A 21,729-nucleotide genomic window follows, 5' to 3' on the forward strand; every position below is an offset into this window, starting at 1 on the left:
AACTGTTTAATTTCTTCTTTAATTTCATCTGTGACTCATTGATTGTTTAGTAGGGTGCTGTTTAATTTCCATGTATCTATGAAGTTCGATGGGTTTCCAATTTCATTGCACTGTGGTCTGATAGTATGCATGGCATAATTTCAATTCCTTGGCATTTACTTAATTTAAGCATGTTGTATGAGCCAGTATATGGTCTATTTATGAAAAGGTCCTATGTGCACCTGGAAAGCATGTGTATTCTGATGTTGTGGGGTGGAACTCTGCAGACATCTACTAAGTCCATTGATTCCAAAATTTGATTTATTTCTAATATTTCATTATTGATTTTTTTATCTAGTTGATCTTTTTGTAACAGTGTGGTATTGAGTTCTCCCAATCCAACTGTATTAAGGCTTATTTGTTTTTTCATATCTGTTAGTGATTGTTTTATATAGTTGGGTGCACTGGTATTTGTTGCATGATTGTTATCTCTTCCTTTCAGATTGTTCCCTTTACGAGGATATAGTTACCATCTTTATCTCTCTCTCTCTCTCTCTCTCTCTCTCTCTCTCTTTTTTTTTTTTTTTTTTTTTTTGTCTTTTTCCTTTTTATCGGTACCAGGGATTGAACTCACAACTGCCTGCTTGCAAGGCAGGCGCTTTATGCCGCTGAGCTAAATCCCCAGCCCCCATCTTTATATCTCTTAATCAGTCTTGGCTTGAGATTGATTTTGTCTGCAAGTAGAATAGCTATCCCTCCTTTTTCTTGGGTTCTTTCCATATAGAGTATAGTTTTCCATTCATTGATTTTCAGTCTATGACTTTCTTTTTGCATTAAATGTGTTACTTGTAAGCAGCATATTGTTGGATCTTGCTGCTTCTTGATCCATTCTGCTGTCTGTGTCTTTTGATGGTGAATTGAGACCATTAACATTGATGATTAAAACTGATATGTATTGACTTATCTTTGTCATGTTATTCTCCTGTTGTCGGCTCCCACCGTTTTCTTACCTTTCTCTAATTATTTACCTTCTCTGGTAGATTCCTTCTGTCGGGGTTCATGTAGTCCTTATTTATATTTCTAGAATGTCATTCAGAACATTTTAGAGTGCTGGTTTGATGGTCATAAATTTCTTCAGATGTTCTTCATTGTGGAAATGTCTTATTTCTCCATCAGTTTTGAAAGATAGTTTCAATCTGGGTTGAAAGTTGTTTTCCTAGATGAGTTCAAAAATGAATTATTTAATGAAATAAAGCAAGAAATAAGTAGAATAGTTAGAGAAATGCTAAGCACCGCCCAAGAAAAAACAGATGGTGGAATGGAAGAACAGAAAAAAGGGGAGAATTGTTTGATGGAGAAAATAGAGAAAACATAGAATACGTGAAGCAGGTTCAAAGAGATTACCAGGAAACTAAAAACTCTATTGAAAGCTGGCATAACAGCTTGAAAGAAACTAAGGATAGATTATCAGAACTGGAGGACAGATTTGTAAGGTGGGAGCATGAAATGAAAAACTTCTTAAAAATAACAAGAAAACAAACAGCAATAATACAAAGACTAGAAGATGATAAGAGGATCTATAACTTAAGAATTAAGAACATAAAAGAAGTAGGGACTCAAACAAATGAACTACAAAAGCTATTCACAGAAATAATCCAGGAGAATTTCCCTAATTTAGCAAAAGGTAAAGATACTCAGATGTATGAGGCATACAGGACCCCAGCCACCTACAACTCAAACAGAGCTACACCCAGGCATATAATAATCAAAATTCCAGAAATCCAATATAAGAACAGAATATTAAAAGCCATCAAAGACAAGAAACAGATCACTTACAAGGGAACACGCATCAGAATTACAGCAGACTTCTCGGCACAAGCCATCAAATCACAAAGAGTGTGAGGGGAAATAATTCAAGCTTTGAAAGATAATAACCTCCAGCCAAAATTGATATATCCTGCACAACTGTCCCTAGAAATTGATGGAAAAACAAGGTGCTTCCAGGATAAAGAGGAACTAGGGGAATTTGCAACCACCAATTCAACTCTACAGAGATTACTGCAGGATATTCTAAAAATGAAAAATACCAAGATTCCAGAAACAGTGGCAGAGAGCCCACAATGAATGGAGCAGAAAGCGAAATGAAGAAGACAAACTGACAACTAATGACCAGAAAAAGAGCTCAACAGAAATGAGGCAGAGAAGGTTGGATGGTAGGAACAGCTATTTTGGAGAAAACAAGACATCATAATAGGTAGTGCTGATTTAATATCATCTTGTTTTGAAATCCCATCAAGCTTTTGTTCTTCTGTTTCCATCGGTTTTAATGTGTTGTATCTTACTGGATTTTATTATATGTGATAATATAAACAAAAACTTTTATAGACAAGGAGATTATACAGAAATCATTGTTCATTTTCTGTTAATTGATTCTAAATACCCTGTAATACTGTCATTCTCTTGAACGGTTTTACATTGTCTTGATATGTTTGATACTACAGTATATAAAGTTATACCCAAAGATTTTAAGGGAAGAGACATTATGGTAACTACTATTATGTCGAGATTATCTTGTGGTAAAACACTATTTTGCTTAAATGGCTATGTTTTGACCTGCACTGTTTTGTTGTTATGCCCTCTTTTTTATCTCAATCTCCTTTTTATTATCTACTTTTTCATTTTTATCCTCTTAATTAATGGAAAAATAAATAAAAATAGCAGGATATATTACAGTAACCCACTTTGATTTCCTATTAATTTGATTTGAAACTCTGTATTGCTCTCACTATCTTGTTTTGACTGATTTTCCTCTATTCTGTTATGCTTGATAGTACCAAGTTTGAAAGTATAGGCAACAACTATGAAGACAATAAGATTCATTGTGACACCCATTCTGGTTGACTATTATCTTCTTTTGAAGTCCTCTAATGTCTCCAATGTTTTGGTTTTATTGGTCTTATTCTTTACTGCTTTGTTCAATTTTATTATAACTGATGATATAGGCAATTCTTTTTAAGATAACAAGAGGCATTATGGTAACCTTTGTTGATCATCTTGTATTTTGTTTTTACATTATGTATTACGTCCATCCTTTTGATTTGACTGACTGTCCTGGTATGTCACATTTGGTTTTACTTTCTTCAAAAAAAAAAAGTAATAAGAACTGTGGGAGCAATAAAACCCAAAATGTGTAATTGTCATTGTACAAAAGAAAGTTCTCTAAAAGATATAACTGCATATATATTTAAGTGTATAAGATAGATAACCATATTACTGAGTTTTGTTGGATCATTGAACAAAACTGTTTGCAGTCTCACTGTTTGAAAGTCCCCTCTACATGCTTTAATTTTGTAACTTCAACAACTATTTCTAAGATGACAATATGTAATTAACTAGTGATTTCCTACTGTTTATTTTTTCTGAAATTCTGTATAACTTGTACCCTTTTTCTGTTTTTTTTTTCTTTTTTCTCCTTAAACAAAATTTTTTTAAAAAGTTGTTTTCCTTTAGAACTTGGAGTACTTCACTCCAAGCTCGCCTTGACTTGAGAGTTTGTGCTGAGAAGATAGCTATGATTCTGATGGGTTTTCCTTTATAGGTGATTTGTTTCTTTTCTCTACCAGCTTTTAGGATTCTATTCTTGCTTTGAATTTCTGGAATCTTGACTATGGTATGCCTAGTGGTAGATTTTTTTTTTTTTTTTTTTTTTGCTCATGGCTAATTGGAGTTCACTTATTTGTATGTCAAATTGTTTTTCTTTACTGGGAAATTTTTTGGCCATAATGTCTGTGGACTGTTTTAATGTCATTTGTGATATTTCCTGCTTGTTTGTTGACTCCAGTTAACCTTAAATTATTTTTCTTTGACTCACCTAGCAGCTGCTGGATTGATTTCTCATAGTCTCTTGCTAGTTTTGAGAAATCTTTCTTTTCCTGGTCACTACTTGTAAGCCTGTCTTCAATATGTGAGATCCTGCCCTCATATTGTTCTAATCTGCTTCGAATACTTTCAATGAAATTTGTATTCTGTTGGAAATCTGCTTGAATCTGCTTTATGGATTTCATTTCTTTCCTATGCTGAGTTTCCATAATGTTCTTCAGTTCATCTTTTTTTTTTTTTTTTTTTTTTTTGTCTGTGCCCGCTCTAGAGTCGCTAAGCATGTTGTGTATTTTGGTAATCTCTGTAGGTTTCTGAGAGATTATTTCTGATTTTATTTTTTCCAGAGCCTCATTCAGTTGCTTTGCTGTTACCACTTCAGAGAAGCCTGGTGGGAGGCTTTTTGATTGTCCCACCTCATTGGCATCTGGATTTATCTTTGATGAACTGGGTATCTGGGGTTGCATTTTGTGTAAGTGTCTTCTCATTTTCTTTTCTCTCTTTTTTTAAAATTTAATTCTTGAGGTAATGCTTGTAAACTGCCTATGGTGGGTTGCTTTATTACTAATATTTAGGACCCCTTAATGATGACTATTTCTCTGAAGTATCTTCCAGATATAGCTGGTTTTTGAGTTTTGAGTCTGTTGGAAGATTTTACCTCTTCAGTTTGTTGGTGATGAAAAGTTGCTGCTTGTTTGGCCCAGTTCCTGGTTCTTTGGCACTGTGACCTTGAGTCAATCTGTCACAGAATACTAGGATCAATCATTGTTTAGAACAATTATGTCGAATTTGGCTATATTGGTACCAATAGTATCACACACAGCCTAGAAAACAGCAAACTGAGCTAACTCTTAATTTGCATCTTTTAACCATATGAACTAGATTTGTGATTACATAACAAAAACGTAAAACAAACCAGAAGATTATAAGCAGTATACAAATCCTTAATGTATCAATTTTGCCCTCAGGGGTTGAAATTTGAAATGGATTAAGAAGAAAATAGAAAAGTGGAAGAACAGAAAGAGATTAGAAGTAAAGAGGAGTCATGCCAACTTTGGGAAACTGGTGCAGAAGACTGAAGGAAAAGAGTGATGAAAGAGGTAAAGGAAGGAACAGAAAAAACCACAGGCTAAGAACCATGTTCAGACTCACATAAAAACATGAAGGAGAAAGGGGGGGCACAGTCTACTTGCAGGATTCTCTCTGGTTTCACTAGGAGACAATCTGTAGAGACAGAGTCTTGAATCATGCTGATCTATCCCAGCAAGCCAGCAGTAGTTTTTTGGCAGAGTAGTGGATAATCTCAACAGGCCTGCCCCAAGACCAGACACATTATGACTGCTGCCAGCTGAGTAATTTTCATGAGTCTGAGTCCAGCAGGAAGCTGCTTGATGGAGCTGGTAGCAGCTCTGGGTTCTGAGCCCAACCAGCCCATCTCCAATATGGCTCCCAGTCAATTGCTCTCTCCTACAGGAGGACTAAGTCCTCTGCACTCACTGCCAGCCAGTGCAGTCCTCTACATCCACTGCTCCCCTCCACTGCTGCATCTCTCTGCAGAAGCCTCTGGGGTCACCAGCTGTCACCATCATTGCGACCGTGTGTCTGGAGGTTTGAACCATTCCTCTTGTGCAGTAAGTCCCATCTCAAGGAGAAGGTGCTGCTGGTTACCTTCTTATTCTTGTTCTTCTTCTGCTGCTGCTTCTGCTTCTTCTTCTTCTTTTATTTCATCTTTTTCATTGAGTGACTCTTTCTGTGAGCTTCAACTCACACATCAGATTCTTCCTGGGTCCAGTGGACTCATTTCCTTCCTTCTTGTTTTCCTCATGATGCTGTATTCCAGCCTCTGGATGGCAACTCTCAGAGAGGCTGTTTTCTGTGCTGCTCACTGCTCTGCCATCTTGGTCTCAACCTCCTATTTTGATCATTTTCAAGTATATATTTCAGTGGCATACATCACCATTCACTACCACTCCTGTCTCCAAATTTTTGGTGATACTTTGGATTGAATTGAGGGCCTTCACATTGAGCTACACTCACAACCTTTTAAAGTTTTTTAGTGAAGGTCTTACTAAGTCACTGAATTGCCTAGCCTGGGCTGGAATTTGTGATCCTCCTCCCTCAGCCTTGCAGAGCACTGAGATTATAGGTGTGTGCCATCATGATTGGCCTCCAAGAATTTTTTAAGTCTTCTGAAACTGAAGCCATGCAAGCATTTAACACCAGTTCTGCACTTGGGTCCAGCCCTAGACACTCCCATTCTACTTTCTGTCTTTATAAATCTGGCTGTTATATTCATCTCATGTAAATGAATCCATACATTTGTCCTTTTGTAACTGCCTTGTTTCACTCAGCATGTTTTTAATGTTCATTCATTATGTGTCAGAATGTCATCCTTTCTTTCCTTTCCTTTCTTCTCTTTTCCTTTCCTTTTCTTCTTGCTTTTTTTTTTGTTGTTGTTTGTTGTTTGTTGTTGTTGTTGTTGTTAAAACTATACCAGGGATTGAACCCAGGGACTCACATATGCTAGGCAAGTATTCTACCACTGAGCTATAACTTCAGCTCCCTGCCTCTTTTTTTCCCCTAGAGTAGCCTTGAACTTTCAAACCTTTGACCTCAGTGTCCTGATAGCTATGCCCAGCTATCAGTCTTTCTAAGAGGTGAGTAATATTCTGTTGTATGTACATAATGCATTCCGTTGATCCATTCTTCTGCCAGTGGACCTCTGGGTTGTTTCCCATTTCCTCTTTATAATTTCTCTCTCTTTATGGATATTCTTTATTTGGTGAGATATTTTCATATTTCCCTCAGATCTTTAGATATTGTTTCCCTTGGCTCTTTGAACATACATATAAGTAGCTAAAGCATTTGTGATGTAAGTCTAGCAGTCTGGGCTCCTCAGGGACAATTTTTGTTGAACCTTTTCTCTTTGAATGCCTTGAAACTTTTTGTTTAAAACTAGGTATTTTATAGGGGGCTGGGGATTTAGCTCCGCAGCATAAGCGCCTGCCTTGCAAGCCTGTGGTCGTGAGTTCGATCCCTGGTACCAGTAAAAATACAAAAAAAAAAAAAAAAAAAAAAAAAAACCCAAACAAACAAACAAAAAAAACTAGGTACTTGATGTAACAACAGCACAGTGTTTTCCTGCTGCTGTGAAGCACAATGTGCTTGGTATAGAGAAAAGAAACTCCCAACCTACTAGCTGTGCAGTCCGAGTTCATGTTCTCTGAAATCGAAGAATGAATTTTAGGAACAAAGGAGGTTAACCGCAGAATATACTCATTGAGAGAGAAAAAGCTTCCATCTGAGAGAGAAACAGAAAGAGTCCCAAGTGGGTTTCCAAAGACTGTCTTTTCTAGAGACTTTTATAGAGCAAAACCACAAGATGAGTTGGGTCCAAGGTGGGGGAAAATGGGAACTCAAAAGGCAGATGGGCATGAGGTGGGACAGAACTATGCTCAACCATGAAGAAGGACAAAACGGTTAGGGTAGGCACAATGAGGGGGTTAAATGACTTCATTTAGCAAGCGGGCATAAATACAGAACAGGGCCTTTGCCTGTAGGAGTTGGGTGAATGGCTCCTTCTGGCTTCCTCAGTGTGATCAATACCTATTTAGAATACTTCAGAACTTATGCAACAGAGTAGTACCATGCGGACACTGGAATTTTTCTTGTCTGTGAGGTGGAAACTTGAGCAATGGTGCAGAAAGAAGGCTGGTACAGAAGGTGCCACGCGAGCTCTCCTTCTCCCACAGCCTACCTAGCTACAGAGTCCAGGCAGCTCATCCTCTCCTGTGCTCAAGCCAGGCAACAGGATGGGTGGCAGTAACCCTTCCCTCACCTGCAAGCACTACCGAACAGCTGATTGGTGCCTCAGTGTCAGCCCCCCAAAAGCTGAGCCAAGATAGATGGATGCCACAAAACTCCTTTGAGGGCAACTCTACTACTGGCCACCTGTGGGATTTTAATACTTAAACCTCCAAGAACATACATCACTCAGGATACTTTCCAGCAAGATTTATAGGGGCGTGTTTCAAAGTTCATGACTACAAATCAATGTGTGGGGAAGCCAGAAACAATGAGTGAATGGTGGGTGGTAATAAAGAAAGAGAGATTTGAAAAGCTCAAGAATTAACTGGGAAGGGGCTGGGGATTTAGCTCAGCAGCATAAGCACCTGCTTTGCAAGCACAGTCATGAGTTCGATGCCCGATACCAAAAAAAAAAGAACTGGGCATCGTGGCACACTCCTACAATCTCAGCACTCAGGAGGCTGGGACAAGAGAATTCTTTGCAAGTTTGAGACCGGCCTTGACTACAAAGTGAGCCCAAGGTCAACCTGAGCTGCATAGTGAGACCGTGTCTCAAAAAGAGAAACAAACAAAGAGGAAAAAACTGAAGAATTGACAAAAGGGTTAGGGTGGGCACAATGAGGGGGTTAAAGAGTTTTAAGGAGACTGGTTGGCATTTTTCTATGCTCAAATCTATGTACAAATAACCTTTGTGGATTTTTGGTCATAGTATTGCTTTTCTCATTTAAAATAGATTCTCAATAGATGATGTTGTGGGGGGATCTGATGCTTAGGGATGGATTCTTGACTAAGTGGAGGACACTGTGTCAGAGCAACTGACTGCAGAAGGACATGAAAGCTGTATCAGGTGCTGTCGGCCCTGCTGCAGGTTGTTATCTTGTCCAGACTTTTCTTACTCTCACTGCTCAGTGCCATCATGGTGGAGCGCCCTGCCCACGATGGCGATCATGGACTCTGTCATGCTTGATGTCTGTCTTCATTTGTCAGGTCATTTCCCCCAGTCCAAAGATGTTAAAACAAACAAACAAACCTGTGAGGATAATATATTATAATTTATTTATTTTTGTCTTTCTGAGACAGGGTCTCACTATGCAGTTCAGGCTGTCCTTGAGCTCACTTGGTAGCCCAGGGTAATCTTGAACTAGCAACAATTCTCTTGCCTTTAGCCCCCCACACTCAGCTATTTGTTTATTTATTTTTTTGTACAGGGGATGGAATGCACGACTTTGCACTTGCCAGGCAGGCACTTGTGCTGCTGAGCTAAATCCCCAGCCCAAAACCTATATTTTAAAAAATATTCCAATTAGAAGGATCTGCTGAGGGTGGTGGCACACATCTGTAATTCCGGCAGTCAGGAGACTGAGGCAGGAAGATCACTGTGAGTTCAAGGTTAGCTGGGCCTACATAGTGAGATCAAGACAAGCCTGAACTACATAATGAGAGCTTGTCTCAAAACACAAAAGAAAACAAAACAAACAGAAGAGGACGAGGAGGAGGAGATGGAGGAAGAAGGAGAAGAAGGAGGACGAGGAAAAGGAAGAAGAAGAAGAAGAAGAAGAAGAAGAAGAAGAAGAAGAAGAAGAAGAGGAAACTCCTATTTATTAGGTTTCCTAAACTTCTGCCTGTGACATGTTTTGGAGGTAGCAATTCTCATTTGAGGAAGGTGAGTTTCCAGACCATTGCCCATTTGAGTTCCCCTGAGGTGATGTCATTAAGCGGCTCTGAATCGCGGAGTATGCCAGTCTCAGGGGCAGGGGCTGTTGGGATGACGTCAGGCTGACCAGGGCTCTGGTCCTGGCCTGGTCTCCTTCAGGAACTGAGGTGGAGTTTCACAGATCAAACACAATACCCTCTTTCTTCTCTCAGAAACAAGAGTAAACAGATTTTCTCCGAACAAGACCCTTTGCTGCCATCTGCTGGAAAAGCTGCTGTTGACATTGTTGACCCTAAAGTCATACAAAAATGTAAGATTGTGAAAATAGGAAAGGATTGTCTGAAATAAGGAGGATGTTGTGATGGGACGGTGCTTTGCGAGGATGACTCCTGCACTCATTAAAGGGCTCCAAGACAACGTTCCTCCCTGCCCTGGTTCTGAGTCAGTCTCCACGGCAGGAGAGGATCTGCAGAGGCTGCCCCAAGACGTGTACTTAGCCGCATGGAGGGAAGTACCACGTCTTGGAGAGTTGGCTCCGTGCAGCCTCATCCTCTTTAAGCCCAATTCTTGAGGAGAGCTTGGAGCAAGCAGAACACAGTCAGCCGCCCTGACCAGCCTGTGGCCCCACAGCCCACTATCTTCAGATCAGGCCTGAGAGAGGAGCTGAGTCCTGGACAGCGTGGGAAAGAAGAGACCTCCAACATCTCTAGCCCTTGTCCTCTAACATTCCCCAACTCCACGAGGCTTACAGACTTTTATAAAGGTCATGATCCAGTGGGGCTTAGGACCAACACTCAGTCATAGCTCTGCGTCTCCATTGGGCCTGTGCTGACCACCTCCTGCCCATTGGAGAGGTTCTGACTTTGCCCCCAAAGGCTCTGAACTGTGTTGGTGTTGGTGAATCAGTTCACAGGAGTGTTCATCTGTGTTCCCAGAATGCCTGACATTCCCACCCTGTCATCTTCCCGGTTAGAGAAATGTCCCTTATCTGACTGATTCCCCAGTGGCTCAGTTTGTACAAGAAACATACAGTGAATTCTTCCTTCTTTTCCTTTATTTGACCATTTAAATCTTTAAGCTGGTGTGTAGGGTCTTCTAAGGATGAACAGTGTGCTTTTTTTCCCTAATGAAGTATAGTGTCAGCGTGGAGAGTGCTCAGCCACCCCACTGTCCCAACATGATTCTAATGTTCTGACAGGACTCAACTAAGAAGCCTCATATTTTCCAGCTGCAGGTCCTGGGGGACTCTCAAATTAGCTAGCAGGGACCTCATTCAGAGGGGGGCACAAACCACCAATACCCATCTAGCAGGAGGAAAATTTGGGGGCAGGAAAGCTCAGGTCCAGAAACCTGGAGCCACTGCATGTGCTGGGCCAGCCCTTCCCTGGGAGACAGAAGCGGTGGTCATGAGCATATTCTCCAGCAGGTCTTGGCTCAGGACATGTTATGCAAGGGGACTGCACTAATGTCATCCCAGAACTGTGGACACATGCAACTCCAGAGCTAAAGTCACTTTCATCCTATCCTCCAAACCAGTGCACCACAAAGCCACCCACTGTATGGCTCTAGGGGCTTCTGGAAGCTTCTGAGTACCACATGATCTCAGATCAGGGTCAGCTGTTGGATAATAAATTCTGCTATCACCTAGGGCCTTCCCAGAACCAGGCAAACAAACGCAGATGAAACACCTTGGGAACAGGGAGGAGACACATGTTTTACCTTCTCAGGGACAAGCAGTCACCACGCCTGCCCCATGGCAGTTGCAAGTGCTGGCAGGTCACAGAAGCAGCCAAGCCACCTCCTATCCGCCCCATAGCTTATGATTCTGTAAATGACCCCTTTGTTACTGTCCTCTCGCCTGCTTCCTGGGGGCAGATGCTCTGTGCTGCCAGACTTTAAAGGTCACCCTTGCAGTTTCACAAGATTAACCAAGGGCAGAATCAAAATCTATACTCTCTGCTAAAAAATACTCAGGGTTTAAAATGTGAAATGCAGATCCTACCTTCCATTTTATATGTCGCTGATGCTTGAGACTTTAGTTCTGCCTTTGACTTTCATTTAACCTCTGCTGATTCCTCTTTGTGAATAGCTTACCTGTTGGAAGTGATCCAGGCTCTTTGGGTTCGTTCCCCACATCCAGGAATGTGGCGAGCATGGACACATCTGTGCATGCTTGTGACGTTTTTTTCAGAGTGGAGACCTATTAGGGAAAATGCCAGGCCACAGGGGCTGTTTTTAAATACTTTCTTCCCAGTAATTTTTATTGCTTATTTTCCTTTTATAAAAGACACTCCCAACAAATAAATATAAAATGGCCAAATACACATTTTGGTGGTGTTCTCCATAGGCATAAACTAATAAAATTTTCAGAAGCACACCCATCTTACTTCCTATCTTATTTTTAACCAGTTCTTTTAATTTTCTACAATTTGTAACAGTGGGTTCTCAAAATGAGTAAGATAATTCAGGGACAAAGACATTATTAAAGTACAGATACATTTAATATAAGTAACCATGCCACATAATTTGTTAAAGCCAATAAAACCCTAATTTCCTATGCCTTGAAAGTTATGCAGAAGGCAGAACAGACATCAAAAATTATTTGTGATCAAATTTAGCTAAGTTACTCAGGCTATATCTCACAATACAGCAATGTTTGGACAATAATGAATATCCAGATAATCATTTCACCATAATTTATCTTGCTAATACTTTCAACTAAATATTCTTATTTAATGATTTCTCCATGAAATAAAAATACATGAAATAGTTATTTCTAGTAAGAATAAGAGGATGATTGCTTTTAGAATTATTTTTAGAATTCTATTTCAAGTAATTCATTATGTGATGTTTTATGATCACATCCACTTTATGAAGGCCATTTGGAAAGGCAGAAGATGATTGGACATGGTGGTACATGCCCATAATCCCAGAACTCCAGAGGCTGAGGCAGGAGGATCATTGAGAGTTTGAGACCAGCCTGGGCTACGAAGTGAGCTCAAAGCTAACCTGAACTGCATAGTGAGACCCTGTCTCAAAAAGTCAAAAAAAAATCAAAAGAATATCAAATGTTCACAGGATCATCACCAAAATAACCAAATGGATTGGAATGTACTCTTGCATGCTCTCTGGGCTGATAAGGTCCTGGACTAAAAGTGCTACAGAGGAGAAAGAGCTTCTGTCCTGGTGGAGCATGGTCTGCTCTCATGTGCAAACAGCTCAGGTTCTCCAAGGCACCATAACTTTTTGGATTTAGGTCCAGAGTTTTTTAAAATTGAACAATAAATGCACTTTTAAAATTTTGTGGATGAAGATGATTAAACTATTAGGTTAATTTTCTTGGGACACCACCAAGAAGCCCAAAGCAAAATGCCTGTAAGAACATGAACACATGCTAGCAGGAACCCTCGAGGGCAGAGTGATGGAAGATGGTGTTCCTCAATGATTCCTATTACTCCATCATTCAAGGGATGTGCACACATCAGGACTACTGAGATCCGCATTGTTATAATTCAGAAATCCAAATTTGACTCCAGAAAACATGGACATGGAGAATGAATTTGATGGTAGGCAGCGTATAGCACAGTGAATGGAACCTGCCCACAAGACTCTTTTATGTATTTTTTTCCTTTAAGACTAATGGGGAGAAAGAAAATGGTAGAGTAGTGATTGGTAGCCAAATTCAGCTTCTCCAAGATCCAGAATTCAAACACAGGAAAACGACAACTTGTCAAAGAAAAAAAGAGAAGCAGACCACCAGGAATTAGGAAGGAACTGACAGGAAAAATTAGAAGCTACAGAGAAGCTGGGAAAACAGACTACAACAGAGAAAAAAGAGGAAGGAAATAATCTGAATTCTCTCTCTCTCTCTCTCTCTCTCTCTCTCTCTATCTCTATCTCTATCTCTATCTCTTTCTCTTTCTGATTCTTGAAGCTTGTGGGGAAGGAAACTGGGCACCCAGAAGCAAGGCAAGCACCTGGAGCTGGAAGATCTAGGGAAAAATGACAGTGGAGTCCATAACCTTACAAATCAGTCCACAAGGACCTCTTTTACATGGCAGCCAACAGCCAGACAGAGAGTCAAGTGCTGGCACCCACTGTATCATCAGAGAATGCTTGATCAGATAGCATGTTGGGAAAGAATTGATTGTTTAAATTGGGGACTTAAAATAACTAAAACCCAATTTCACTTTAGGGTTCCCAGTGTTACCCTTCTACAGTGACTGCGTAAGAGACAGTCATGAGGGCGGGAATTTAGCTCAGTGGCATACGCCCCTACCTGGCAAGGGCAAGGTCTTGAGTTCGATCCCCCCTCCCCTCACTGCCCCGTACCAAAAAAAAAAAGAAAAGAAAGAAAGAGAGACAGTCATGGGAGATAACCATGGACAGGGAGTGGGCTAGAAAGTGATCCCCTGAGAAGTTTAAACTCAGGTCAGGAAGAACATGGGATCTAACCCCTACAGTAAGAAGTCACATCCAGCTTGAGTTGTGCTCAGAAACTGCTGGGTCTGAAAGTGACTGGTACAGTTAAGTACTTGAACCCTTCCCCTGCTGCCAACATCCAGCACAGACCTTATGTCTGCCGCTGTAGTCTGCTATGCTCACAGCCGCTCACCAAGGGGGAAGGGGTTGCTTGGTTTCCCTGCAGCTCCAGGTCGCAGCAGGGCGCAGGTCCCAGTAAATGGCAGTGGTTCCTGTCCTGGGCCGCTGCAGCCTGCCAAGCTCACAGCCGCTCACGGTGAGGTGGGGAGGGGTTGCTTCAAGCTGTTTCTAATGAATTGACCATTTCACTGTCCAAGTTCTGAAATGGCCAACAGACGATTTAGGCTCCTGTTTGAAACCAACAGTGTCAGGAAGCTGCTGGTCTTGATTCAGGGCCAGAGCCCTAAGACATATGTTTAACTCAAAAAGAAAGTCACAGACTGAAAGTCAAAAAGTGAAAAGTAATACTTCATGTGACAAGAACCTAGAAAAAAGCAGGTGTAGCTATTCTATTTGCAGATAAATTGAATTTCAAGCCAAACCTGATTAAGACAGACAAAGATCACTATATTCTTGTAAGTGAGACAATCCAAGAGGAAGAGATAAAAATCATAAATATTTAGGCATCAAATACCAGTGCACCCAACTATATAAAATAAATATTAACAGACATAAAAAATCAAATAAGCACTAATACTAATTGTACTGGGGGATCTTAGTACCCCACTGTCACAAATAGAAAAGTAGACCAAAAATCAACAATGAAATGTTAGAACTTAACCAAAGTTTTGAGCAAATGGACTTAGTAGTTGTCTACAGTGTCCCATTCCACAACATTAGAATACACATTCTCCTCAGCTGCACGTGGTATGTTCTCAAAAATAGACCACATACCAGCTCACAGAACATGCTTAAGAAAATGTAAAGGAATTGAAAATATCCCATTCTTATTATCAGATCACAGTTCAATGAAACTGGAAATCAATGGCAAAAGAAACCACTAGAACTTCATAAACATATGGTAATTAAATAAGATCCTCCTGAACAGCCAATGGGTCACAGATAAAATGAAAGAAGACATTAGACAGTTTCTACAATTAATAATAGCAATACAACATACCAGAACTTATGGGACACACTGAAAGCATTTCCGTAAGGGAAATTTATAGCAGTGAATACCCATATCAGGAAAACAGAGCAGCTTAATGTTGAACATTGCATTTCTAAAAGAAGAGCAAGTCAAGCCCAAAAGTACATATGAGGGAGGAAATCATAAAGATCACAGCAGAAATTAATGCAATGGAGATTAAGAAAACAATATAAAGAATCAATGAATCAAAGAGTTGATTCTTTGAAAGATTAAATAAAATCAACAAATTCATAGCCAACCTTATGAAGAAAAAGAAAGACTTAAATCCACACAATTAAGAATGAAAGGGGTGAAATCACAATAGATAGTGCAAAAATCCAGAAGGGCATCTATACCTACTTTGAAAACTTGTATTCTATTAAGATGGAAAATACAGAAGTGGACAGATGCCTAGCTACATATGAATTACTAAAGCTGAATCAAGAAGATGTAAAATTCTAAAAAAACCAATATCAATCAATGAAAATGAAGATGTAATAAAAAACCTACTAACAAAGAAAAGCCCAGGCACTGCTGAATTATACAAGAAATTTAGAGAAGACCTAATACCACTTCTTCTCAAACTCTTCAATGAAATTGAAAGGGAAGCAATATTCTCAAATTCATTTCTGGAAACTAGCATTACCTTGATACAAAACCAGAGAAGGACCCAACTAAGAAAGAGAACTACAGGCCAATCTCCCTCGTGAACACAGATGCAAAAATCCTCAATAAGATACTGCAAACAGAATGCAGCAAATCATCAAGAAGATTATACACCATGATCAAGGAGGATTCATTCCAGGGATGCAGGGATGGCTCAACATATGCAAGCAACAAATGTAACATATCATATTAACAGAGCCAAAAACAAAAAAAAATCATATGATCATCTTAATAGATGCATAAAAAGCATTTGACAAAATCCAATGCCCATTCATGATAAAAATCCTACAGAAAATTGGAATAGAAGGTCTCGTTTTTTCAAATCCATTTTATTTCAAAGAGGAAAATAAAAGAAAAGAAAGGAAAACAAAATTTCAAAACATGTCAATCAGGGAGCAACAATCGTACATACATTGTGCATTTTCATTCCCAAATCATTCACCCAGAGCACAAGACATCGGCATTCAATTGTCTGAACAGTACCAGCACAAACCTTTCTCAGGAAATTCAGTAGTATAACTGTCTTAACTATTTTTATATGCCTATATAAATATACATAAAGTTTATTTCAGTTTCTCACACTAATGAAACAACATGTTTATACATGCATGTCTGATTTATTTTACTTATGAGTATGATCTCAAGTTGCATCGATTTACCTGTAAAAACTCCAGTTTATCCTTATTTATGGCTGAGTAGCTATTCTATTATATAAAAGTATCACATCTTTTTTAATAATTCCTCAGTTGATGGGCATTTAGGTTGTTTCCAAGATCTAGCTATTACAAATTGTGCTGTTATTAACATGAGTGCATGTATATCGCTGTAATATGATGTTTTAAATTCTTCGGGGAAAATATCCCAACAGGAATATCTGGGCCAAATGGGACCTCTAATCCTAATTTTTTGAGGAATCTCCATGCTGATTTCCACAGTGGCTGCACCAGTCTGCACTCCCATCAACAGTGGAGAAGTGTTACTTTTTCCCCACAGCCCCTACAGCATTTGTTATTGGTTGATTTTTTGATAATAACCATTCTTTCCAGAGTGAGGTGGAATCTCAGTGTTGTTTTAATTTGCATCTCTCAAATGACCCGCGATGTTGAACATTTTTTCATATATTTACTTGCTGTTTGTATTTCTTCATCTGAGAAGTGTGTATTCATCTCAGATGCCCATTTTTGGACTGGATCTTTAAACCTGGGAGAATTGATTTTTTTTTTTTAGTTCTTTTTTTCTAATTCAGCAGTAATCCTCTGTCTGAGGCACAGCTGGCAAACATTTTCTCCTACATCATTGGTTGTCTCTTCACTCCGCTGGTGGTGTCTCTTGCTGTGCAAAAGCTTTTCAATAGGGTAAGATCCCAGTTGGTGAATCTTTGTTGATTCCTGTGCAACTGGAGTTCTGTTCATAAGGTCTTTATCTACATCAATGTCTTCAAGAGTTTTACCTACTCTATGTTCTGCCACATGTAATGTTTCTGTTATAATATTAAGATCTTTGATCCATTTCAATTTTAGTTTAGTGCATGGTAAATGATATGCGTCCATTTTGAATCTTCTGCCTGTGTACAGCCAGTATTTCCAGCACCATTTATCGAAGAGGCTATCTTTCTTCTAGTGTGTTTGGCACCTTTGTGAAACATAAGATGGCTAAGTGAGTCTGAAGTTGTTTCTGTCCCTTCTAATCTGTTCCATCGATCTTTGGGTCTTTTTTTGTTTTTTGTTTTTGGTTTTTTTCTAGTACCACACTGTTTTTATCACAGTAGCTTTATAGTACAATTTCAAGTTAGGGATTGTGATGTCCCCTGTCTTATCTTTGTTGCCCAGGATTCCCTTTGCTATTCGTGGTCTCTTCTGGTTTCAGATAAATTTTAGGATTTTCTCTAATTCTGTGAGGGATGCTATTAGAATTTTGATTGGGATTGCATTAAATTGTATTACAGCTGTGCATCACCATGGTCAGCTCATTTTCTAGAATTTTGTAGAAATGGAATCAAACAAGAAATATGTGTTTACAGGTTTTTATGTCTGGCTCTTTCTTTCCATGTGTTGAGATTCATCTATGTAACTGTGCATACCAGTAATGCAGTACTTTTTGTCACTTGCTTGTGTTCCACTGTATAAATATGCAGTTTGTCCATCTACTTATGGATGAACATTTGGGTACTTAGTAGTTTCTAACTGTTACAGGCTGTTCTATTAGACACCTCTGTGTGGCATATGCTTTCTTTTCTACTAAGTTGGTCTATGCCCAGAATGGCTGGATAGTATGATTGAACTATTTCCTGGTTCTACCAGCTGTGCATGAGGGTTCTACTTGTTCTACATCGTCGCCAGCACTTGATATTATACTCTTTTCAATTTTAGACATTCTAACATGTGTACCTTACTATGATGGCTAATAACATTGAACATCTTTTCATGTGCTGTTCACTATCTCTACATCATTGTTGGTGAAGTGTTTGTTCAAAACGGTTTTTTGGTTTGTTTGTTTGTTTGTTTGTTTGAGACAGGATCACAACATGTAGCCTAGCTTGTCTTCAAATTTGTATTGTTATTACTGCCTCAGGCCTCCCACATGCTGGGATTACAGGCATGCATCACCATGCCTGGGTGTCCATTTTTAAAATGTGTTGTTTCTTTTTATTAAATGTCAAGAGTTTTATCTGTTATGTGATTTATTTTTCCCAGACTGTGTATGTGGCTTGTATTTTTATTCTTTTGACAGTATATGCTAAAAGAGCATACATTCCTAATTGTGATGAAAATGACTTATCAGTATTTTCTCCATGTGCCACATTTGCAGTGTTGTAGTTCAGAAATCTTTGCCTGATTTAAAAACAAAATCACAAGGAGGCTGGGTGTTGTAGCACATGATCCCAGCTCTTAGAAGGCTGCGGCAGGAGGATCACTATGAGTTCAAGGTCAGCCTGGGCTATATAGCTGCTGGGACCCAACACATTTCCGGATATTTTCTGAGGGGAAGGATGGTGAGACGATCAGAAAAACAGAGAAGAGACAAAGCTGGGGTCAGGTGAAACCCTTACTCTCTTGATAGGAGGAAAGGAACTGGCCCCTCACCGCAGGGGTATACATTTTCACAACTTAATGTCACATGACACACTGTGATTTGATTGTTTTGTCTTCTGTGGTAATTTCATCTTTATTAGAATTCAAAATTTTCTTAAATGGTATATACTGCCATATGAAATCTTTTATCACCCTTTATGTTTTCACAACTTAAATTGTGAGCACGGTTAACTATTTTTAGACCTGAGGATTGTAAGGAATTTCTGTGGTAAGGACCTTAAGTACAGAGAAAACAGTTGTATTTTGTATCTAGGCGCCCAGAGCCATTTGTTGCTCCCTCTCGGCTGTGGCCTTCCTCTCCTCAGCTTGAGGCGGTAGGAGTGGCTGGCTTGTGTGCAGGCAGGCTGCCGGGAAGTTCCGGGACGCCGTGGGGAAGAGCGTGTGACCGCTGCTGTAGCCAGCTGACCTCAGGTGCTGGGCATACAGGTTTTGCTCCCATTCTGGCCTGGAGGCTCCGCTGCTGTTGGAGATCCGAGTGCAGGCGGTGCCTGTGCCGTGTGAACCTTCGTGCATATGAAGCACCCGTGCAGGCAATGGAGAAAAGGTGGCTGGAGCATGCCAGAGCCTTGTCCCACCTTCCGGAGCCCTGTCTCTTCTCAGCCCTGGCCGACTGCTGCGGCGCAGGCTGGCCATAAGAACTGTAGTGGAAATCGCTCCGTAGCATGTCTGGGGCAGGGCTGTAAACCCCAACTCCGTGCCGCAGGTCCCGCCTCCCTAGGCCAGGCTCCGCCGGGTCGCTGTTGCCACAGGGACGTCCTCTCTGCCTTGTACCATTTATATGTATTCTTTTGTTGTTGTTGTCTTTTTCCTTTTTATCGGTACCGGGGATCGAACTCACGACCGCCTGCTTGCAAGGCAGGTGCTTATGCCGCTGAGCTAAATCCCCAGCCCCCATTTATATGTATTCTTAAAGGTAAACTCCTTAAATTGTTTTAGACTCTGAGGACTAGAAGTCAGATCTAGTTCCCTGCATGCCTTGTGACCGCTAGTTTAAATTAATCAATGTTTTGCCCATGCAAAGTAAGTTGAGTGCCTTACTTACTTTGCAGTAGGTAGCAGTAAAGAGGCCCTCTCTGATTAACACACCTTTTGTAATGGCTTAGTTCTGAGCAGCACTGCAAGAAGCCTGATCTGTACACAAATGTAAATTCTTTTTTATCCACAACAAATAATCCCCCAAACTTAAACAGGCTTTAGCTATTCCTTTGCAATCATTCGGGGCCATAATCTGTCATTTTAGGAGTTTCATAAAACCCAAGGTGAGTGGGGTTGCAGGGCCATAGGTGGTGGTAACTAGGAAGATAGCAGGATCTTTGTGAACCAAAGGGCAGAAATTGCCTCCTGTAGCACAGTTAAGGCCATCAGGTGCTGTAAAATGGAATCCACAGCGAAGCTCTCCTCCTGTGCGTAACAGTTCACCTCCATGTCTCCTTTCTTTCTAACTGAGCAAAGCCAGAGGGCTTACACTCTGTCAGGGGTTCTACTGTTTTGTCATCTTTTTTTTTTTTCCATCTAGACTTGATTTTAAAATAGTGCTCCAAGCCAAGTTTCTTGTGGTTGTTTCAACAGGCTTATAATCATTAAGATCTGAGTCAAAATCCACAAAAGAAATGTAAATACAGGAATCAAGCCTACAGCAAACATTTCCATATATATTTGTGATTTTTTTTTTTTGTACTGGGGATTGAACTCATGACCCCACACTTGTCAGGCTGGTGTTTACACCACCGAGTTAAATCCCTGCTATCTTTGTAATTTTTTAGAATTTGTTTGTCCTATAATTATATCACTAATGGAATCTATGCACCTCTCTTTTTGGGGGGTGAGGGGAAGGGGTTTTTCACAAGTCTATTTATAACTGTGGCCCAAGAGAATAAGGGTTTTTTTTAAAGTCCCAGTCTTTATACCTGATGAAGCCAGTATCAACATACTCCAGTGATGAACACTGGCCTATACCAATGTACTTCTTCCCTTAGTTGCACACAAATGAGAAGGGTCCTCCCACCCTCTATCTCTTATCCTGTCCCTGTTTGGGTGCCAGTTACCACCACTCACGCAGCTCCAGATGTTTTCTGGGGGAAGGATGGTGAGAGGATGAGAAAAATAAAGAAGAGACAGAGCTGGGGCTAGGGGAGACCTTATTCTCCTGGTAGGAGGAAAGGAGCTACAGTCTCCCTGCAGGGGCATTATTTATACATTTTAGCAACTTAGTATCACATGATTCCTCCTTGTCCTAGCAACCCACTGTTGGGATTGTCTTGGGGGTAGGTGTTCTCTGGGCTGAAGCAGCTTCTTCAAGTGGCTGCCCAGGTGCGTTTTGTTCTTGGGATTGCCATAACCCAGCCATGCACCTGTGGTTAATTTCCAGCTTCAACTGCTCCCAACATATAGCCAGTTCAAGGCCAGCCTGAATGACATAGCAAGACCCTGTCTCAGAAATAAATGAAATAAATCACAAGATTTTTCTGTTTTCCTTTAGATCCTTCACAGTGTTCCCTGATTGTAATCCACTTTGAGATAACTTTTATATATGGTGAGATTCTTTTTGGACAAGGAGGTGGACAAGATAGGTTTGAATCCAGGGTCTTCACAATGAGCTACATCTCCAGCCTTTTTAAAACAATTATTTATTTATTTAGAGACAGAGTTTTGCTTTGTAATTGAGACTGAACTTGAACACACAGTGACCCTCTTGCCTCAGGATCATGAGTGCTGGGAATATAAATGGGCACCAGCACAACTGGCCCAATCTCTTTTATTTTATTTTTTAAATTTTTTAAAATTTTGAGACAGGATCTCACTGAGTTGCTGAATTGGGCAGACTGTGCTCAAACTTCTAGACTTCCTGACTCAGCCTCTCAGAATGCTGGGGTGGGCATGAACCACCATGCCTGGCTGGAGACAATATTTTATTTTATTTTATTTATTTTTTCTTTTCAAATCTATTTTATTTTTTATTTATTTATGGGTTTATCCAAGTCACCCCAAACTGGAAACAATCCAATGGGTGAGTATTTTTTTTTAAAAAAAACTTGTAGTAGGGG

The 21,729-nt window shown here is 40.1% G+C and overlaps 1 pseudogene; it reads right to left on the reverse strand.

The window, feature by feature from the left end:
- Positions 1 to 14,078: 14,078 nt before the first annotated feature.
- On the reverse strand, positions 14,079 to 14,197 carry LOC111755188 (small nucleolar RNA SNORA2/SNORA34 family; annotated as a pseudogene).
- Between the last annotated feature and the right edge of the window lie 7,532 nt (positions 14,198 to 21,729).

This window comes from Cavia porcellus, unplaced genomic scaffold, assembly GCF_034190915.1.
Source record: "Cavia porcellus strain 051 isolate PalLab524CR breed Dunkin Hartley unplaced genomic scaffold, mCavPor4.1 scaffold_19, whole genome shotgun sequence".
Lineage (NCBI taxonomy): Eukaryota > Metazoa > Chordata > Mammalia > Rodentia > Caviidae > Cavia > Cavia porcellus.